Below are 6,000 nucleotides of genomic sequence, written 5' to 3'. Positions count from 1 at the left end.
ATCGCAAGATGAGGGAAAAGGTCTCTTCTTACTTGTTAAATATCACTAGCTTCCTCATTCGGACAGGTTCACAACTTTGATGTCTACTGTGGCGATAGCAAAGTCTGTATGATGTCAAATAGGGTCCTAATAAGGCATTGGTCTTGTTGCTTTGAAAAGCTTGGACATTGTTGTTCAACTTTAATAATCTAAGACTGCAAGGCCTGAGAATTATTGTGTCTGAATATGCATCACAAGATTGAAGGAAAGAATATCTTTGTACTTGTTAAAAATCACTAGCTTTCCTCATTCGGACAGGTTCACAACTTTGATGTCTACTGTGGCATAGCAAAGTCTGTATGATGTCAAATAGGAATGTATCACATAGACTGCGTGGCCTAATGGATAAGGCGTCTGACTTCGAATCAGAAGATTGAGGGTTCGAGTCCCTTCGTGGTCGTTTAATTTCATTAGCTCAGCTAATTTGAACATGCTTGCAAATTCCCGAAATAAGGCATTGGTCTCATTCCTTTGAAAAGCTTGGACACTGTTGTTCAACTTTTATAATCTAAGACTGAAAGGCCTGAGAAATATTGTGTCTGATTCGGCATCGCAAGATTGAGGGAAAGGGTCTCTTCTTACTTGTTAAATATCACTAGCTTTCCTCATTCGGACAGGTTCACAACTTTGATGTCTACTGTTGCATAGCAAAGACTGTATGATGTCAAATAGGAATGTATCACATAGACTGCGTGGCCTAATGGATAAGGCGTCTGACTTCGAATCAGAAGATTGAGGGTTCGAGTCCCTTCATGGTCGTTTAATTTCATTAGCTCAGCAAATTTGAACATGTTTGCAAATTCCCGAAATAAGGCATTGGTCTCATTGCTTTGAAAAGCTTGGACACTGTTGTTCAACTTTTATAATCTAAGACTGAAAGGCCTGAGAAATATTGTGTCTGATTCGGCATCGCAAGATTGAGGGAAAAGGTCTCTTCTTACTTGTTAAATATCACTAGCTTTCCTCATTCGGACAGGTTCACAACTTTGATGTCTACTGTGGCATATTTCAAAGTCTGTATGATGTCAAATAGGGATGTATCACATAGACTGCGATGCCTAATGGATAAGGCGTCTGACTTCGAACCAGAAGATTGAGGGTTTGAGTCCCTTTGTGGTCGTTTAATTTCATTAGCTAAGCTAATTTGAACATGTTTGCAAATTCCCGAAATAAGGCATTGGTCTCATTGCTTTGAAAAGCTTGGACACTGTTCTTCAACTTTTATAATCTAAGACTGAAAGCCCTGAGAAATATTGTGTCTGATTCAGCATCGCAAGATTGAGGGAAAAGGTCTCTTCTTACTTGTTAAATATCACTAGCTTTCCTCATTCGGACAGGTTCACAACTTTGATGTCTACTGTGGCATAGCAAAGTCTGTATGATGTCAAATAGGGTCATTTAATTTCATTAGCTCAGCTAATTCGTACATGTTTGCAATTTCCCTAAATAAGGCATTGGTCTTGTTGCTTTGAAAAGCTTGGACATTGTTGTTCAACTTTAATAATCTAAGACTGCAAGGCGTGAGAATTATTGTGTCTGAATATGCATCACAAGATTGAAGGAAAGAATATCTTTGTACTTGTTAAAAATCACTAGCTTTCCTCATTCGGACAGGTTCACAACTTTGATGTCTACTGTGGCATAGCAAAGTCTGTATGATGTCAAATAGGAATGTATCACATAGACTGCGTGGCCTAATGGATAAGGCGTCTGACTTCGAATCAGAAGATTGAGGGTTCGAGTCCCTTCGTGGTCGTTTAATTTCATTAGCTCAGCAAATTTGAAAATGTTTGCAAATTCCCGAAATAAGGCATTGGTCTCATTGCTTTGAAAAGCTTGGACACTGTTGTTCAACTTTTATAATCTAAGACTGAAAGGCCTGAGAAATATTGTGTCTGATTCGGCATCGCAAGATTGAGGGAAAAGGTCTCTTCTTACTTGTTAAATATCACTAGCTTTCCTCATTCGGACAGGTTCACAACTTTGATGTCTACTGTGGCATATTTCAAAGTCTGTATGATGTCAAATAGGGATGTATCACATAGACTGCGATGCCTAATGGATAAGGCGTCTGACTTCGAACCAGAAGATTGAGGGTTTGAGTCCCTTTGTGGTCGTTTAATTTCATTAGCTAAGCTAATTTGAACATGTTTGCAAATTCCCGAAATAAGGCATTGGTCTCATTGCTTTGAAAAGCTTGGACACTGTTCTTCAACTTTTATAATCTAAGACTGAAAGCCCTGAGAAATATTGTGTCTGATTCAGCATCGCAAGATTGAGGGAAAAGGTCTCTTCTTACTTGTTAAATATCACTAGCTTTCCTCATTCGGACAGGTTCACAACTTTGATGTCTACTGTGGCATAGCAAAGTCTGTATGATGTCAAATAGGGTCATTTAATTTCATTAGCTCAGCTAATTCGTACATGTTTGCAATTTCCCTAAATAAGGCATTGGTCTTGTTGCTTTGAAAAGCTTGGACATTGTTGTTCAACTTTAATAATCTAAGACTGCAAGGCGTGAGAATTATTGTGTCTGAATATGCATCACAAGATTGAAGGAAAGAATATCTTTGTACTTGTTAAAAATCACTAGCTTTCCTCATTCGGACAGGTTCACAACTTTGATGTCTACTGTGGCATAGCAAAGTCTGTATGATGTCAAATAGGAATGTATCACATAGACTGCGTGGCCTAATGGATAAGGCGTCTGACTTCGAATCAGAAGATTGAGGGTTCGAGTCCCTTCGTGGTCGTTTAATTTCATTAGCTCAGCAAATTTGAAAATGTTTGCAAATTCCCGAAATAAGGCATTGGTCTCATTGCTTTGAAAAGCTTGGACACTGTTGTTCAACTTTTATAATCTAAGACTGAAAGGCCTGAGAAATATTGTGTCTGATTCGGCATCGCAAGATTGAGGGAAAAGGTCTCTTCTTACTTGTTAAATATCACTAGCTTTCCTCATTCGGACAGGTTTACAACTTTGATGTCTACTGTGGCATATTTCAAAGTCTGTATGATGTCAAATAGGGATGTATCACATAGACTGCGATGCCTAATGGATAAGGCGTCTGACTTCGAACCAGAAGATTGAGGGTTCGAGTCCCTTCGTGGTCGTTTAATTTCATTAGCTAAGCTAATTTGAACATGTTTGCAAATTCCCGAAATAAGGCATTGGTCTCATTGCTTTGAAAAGCTTGGACACTGTTGTTCAACTTTTATAATCTAAGACTGAAAGGCCTGAGAAATATTGTGTCTGATTCGGCATCGCAAGATTGAGGGAAAAGGTCTCTTCTTACTTGTTAAATATCACTAGCTTTCCTCATTCGGACAGGTTCACAACTTTGATGTCTACTGTGGCATAGCAAAGTCTGTATGATGTCAAATAGGAATGTATCACATAGACTGCGTGGCCTAATGGATAAGGCGTCTGACTTCGAATCAGAAGATTGAGGGTTCGAGTCCCTTCGTGGTCGTTTAATTTCATTAGCTCAGCTAATTTGAACATGTTTGCAAATTCCCGAAATAAGGCATTGGTCTCATTCCTTTGAAAAACTTGGACACTGTTGTTCAAATTTTATAATCTAAGACTGAAAGTCCTGAGAAATATTGTGTCTGATTCGGCATCGCAAGATTGAGGGAAAAGGTCTCTTCTTACTTGTTAAATATCACTAGCTTTCCTCATTCGGACAGGTTCACAACTTTGATGTCTACTGTTGCATAGCAAAGTCTGTATGATGTCAAATAGGAATGTTTCACATAGACTGCGTGGCCTAATGGATAAGGCGTCTGACTTCGAATCAGAAGATTGAGGGTTCGAGTCCCTTCATGGTCGCTTAATTTTATTTCTCAGCAAATTTGAACATGTTTGCAAATTCCCGAAATAAGGCATTGGTCTCATTGCTTTGAAAAGCTTGGACACTGTTGTTCAACTTTTATAATCTAAGACTGAAAGGCCTGAGAAATATTGTGTCTGATTCGGCATCGCAAGATTGAGGGAAAAGGTCTCTTCTTACTTGTTAAATATCACTAGCTTTCCTCATTCGGACAGGTTCACAACTTTGATGTCTACTGTGGCATATTTCAAAGTCTGTATGATGTCAAATAGGGATGTATCACATAGACTGCGATGCCTAATGGATAAGGCGTCTGACTTCGAACCAGAAGATTGAGGGTTTGAGTCCCTTCGTGGTCGTTTAATTTCATTAGCTAAGCTAATTTGAACATGTTTGCAAATTCCCGAAATAAGGCATTGGTCTCATTGCTTTGAAAAGCTTGGACACTGTTCTTCAACTTTTATAATCTAAGACTGAAAGCCCTGAGAAATATTGTGTCTGATTCAGCATCGCAAGATTGAGGGAAAAGGTCTCTTCTTACTTGTTAAATATCACTAGCTTTCCTCATTCGGACAGGTTCACAACTTTGATGTCTACTGTGGCATAGCAAAGTCTGTATGATGTCAAATAGGGTCATTTAATTTCATTAGCTCAGCTAATTCGTACATGTTTGCAATTTCCCTAAATAAGGCATTGGTCTTGTTGCTTTGAAAAGCTTGGACATTGTTGTTCAACTTTAATAATCTAAGACTGCAAGGCCTGAGAATTATTGTGTCTGAATATGCATCACAAGATTGAAGGAAAGAATATCTTTGTACTTGTTAAAAATCACTAGCTTTCCTCATTCGGACAGGTTCACAACTTTGATGTCTACTGTGGCATAGCAAAGTCTGTATGATGTCAAATAGGAATGTATCACATAGACTGCGTGGCCTAATGGATAAGGCGTCTGACTTCGAATCAGAAGATTGAGGGTTCGAGTCCCTTCGTGGTCGTTTAATTTCATTAGCTCAGCAAATTTGAAAATGTTTGCAAATTCCCGAAATAAGGCATTGGTCTCATTGCTTTGAAAAGCTTGGACACTGTTGTTCAACTTTTATAATCTAAGACTGAAAGGCCTGAGAAATATTGTGTCTGATTCGGCATCGCAAGATTGAGGGAAAAGGTCTCTTCTTACTTGTTAAATATCACTAGCTTTCCTCATTCGGACAGGTTTACAACTTTGATGTCTACTGTGGCATATTTCAAAGTCTGTATGATGTCAAATAGGGATGTATCACATAGACTGCGATGCCTAATGGATAAGGCGTCTGACTTTGAACCAGAAGATTGAGGGTTCGAGTCCCTTCGTGGTCGTTTAATTTCATTAGCTAAGCTAATTTGAACATGTTTGCAAATTCCCGAAATAAGGCATTGGTCTCATTGCTTTGAAAAGCTTGGACACTGTTGTTCAACTTTTATAATCTAAGACTGAAAGGCCTGAGAAATATTGTGTCTGATTCGGCATCGCAAGATTGAGGGAAAAGGTCTCTTCTTACTTGTTAAATATCACTAGCTTTCCTCATTCGGACAGGTTCACAACTTTGATGTCTACTGTGGCATAGCAAAGTCTGTATGATGTCAAATAGGAATGTATCACATAGACTGCGTGGCCTAATGGATAAGGCGTCTGACTTCGAATCGGAAGATTGAGGGTTCGAGTCCCTTCGTGGTCGTTTAATTTCATTAGCTCAGCTAATTTGAACATGTTTGCAAATTCCCGAAATAAGGCATTGGTCTCATTCCTTTGAAAAGCTTGGACACTGTTGTTCAACTTTTATAATCTAAGACTGAAAGGCCTGAGAAATATTGTGTCTGATTCGGCATCGCAAGATTGAGGGAAAAGGTCTCTTCTTACTTGTTAAATATCACTAGCTTTCCTCATTCGGACAGGTTCACAACTTTGATGTCTACTGTTGCATAGCAAAGTCTGTATGATGTCAAATAGGAATGTATCACATAGACTGCGTGGCCTAATGGATAAGGCGTCTGACTTCGAATCAGAAGATTGAGGGTTCGAGTCCCTTCATGGTCGTTTAATTTCATTAGCTCAGCAAATTTGAACATGTTTGCAAATTCCCGAAATAAG

At 38.9% G+C, this 6,000-nt stretch overlaps 5 non-coding genes across 5 annotated transcripts; all 5 read left to right on the top strand.

The window, feature by feature from the left end:
* Positions 1-366: 366 nt before the first annotated feature.
* On the top strand, positions 367-439 carry trnar-ucg (transfer RNA arginine (anticodon UCG)). Its single transcript has one exon. It is a non-coding gene; the product is annotated as a tRNA-Arg (tRNA).
* Positions 440-1,722: 1,283 nt separating this feature from the next.
* Positions 1,723-1,795, top strand: trnar-ucg (transfer RNA arginine (anticodon UCG)). The gene has a single exon. It is a non-coding gene; the product is annotated as a tRNA-Arg (tRNA).
* Positions 1,796-2,719: 924 nt separating this feature from the next.
* trnar-ucg (transfer RNA arginine (anticodon UCG)) lies at positions 2,720-2,792 on the top strand. The gene has a single exon. It is a non-coding gene; the product is annotated as a tRNA-Arg (tRNA).
* A 647-nt stretch (positions 2,793-3,439) lies between these two features.
* trnar-ucg (transfer RNA arginine (anticodon UCG)) lies at positions 3,440-3,512 on the top strand. The gene has a single exon. It is a non-coding gene; the product is annotated as a tRNA-Arg (tRNA).
* A 1,282-nt stretch (positions 3,513-4,794) lies between these two features.
* Positions 4,795-4,867, top strand: trnar-ucg (transfer RNA arginine (anticodon UCG)). The gene has a single exon. It is a non-coding gene; the product is annotated as a tRNA-Arg (tRNA).
* Positions 4,868-6,000: the final 1,133 nt, after the last annotated feature.

The sequence above is a fragment of the Oncorhynchus kisutch genome, unplaced genomic scaffold (assembly GCF_002021735.2).
Source record: "Oncorhynchus kisutch isolate 150728-3 unplaced genomic scaffold, Okis_V2 scaffold931, whole genome shotgun sequence".
Classification (NCBI taxonomy): Eukaryota; Metazoa; Chordata; class Actinopteri; order Salmoniformes; family Salmonidae; genus Oncorhynchus; species Oncorhynchus kisutch.
The sequence above is the reverse complement of the archived record's forward strand: the minus strand, read 5'-3'. Positions and strand labels throughout refer to the sequence as shown.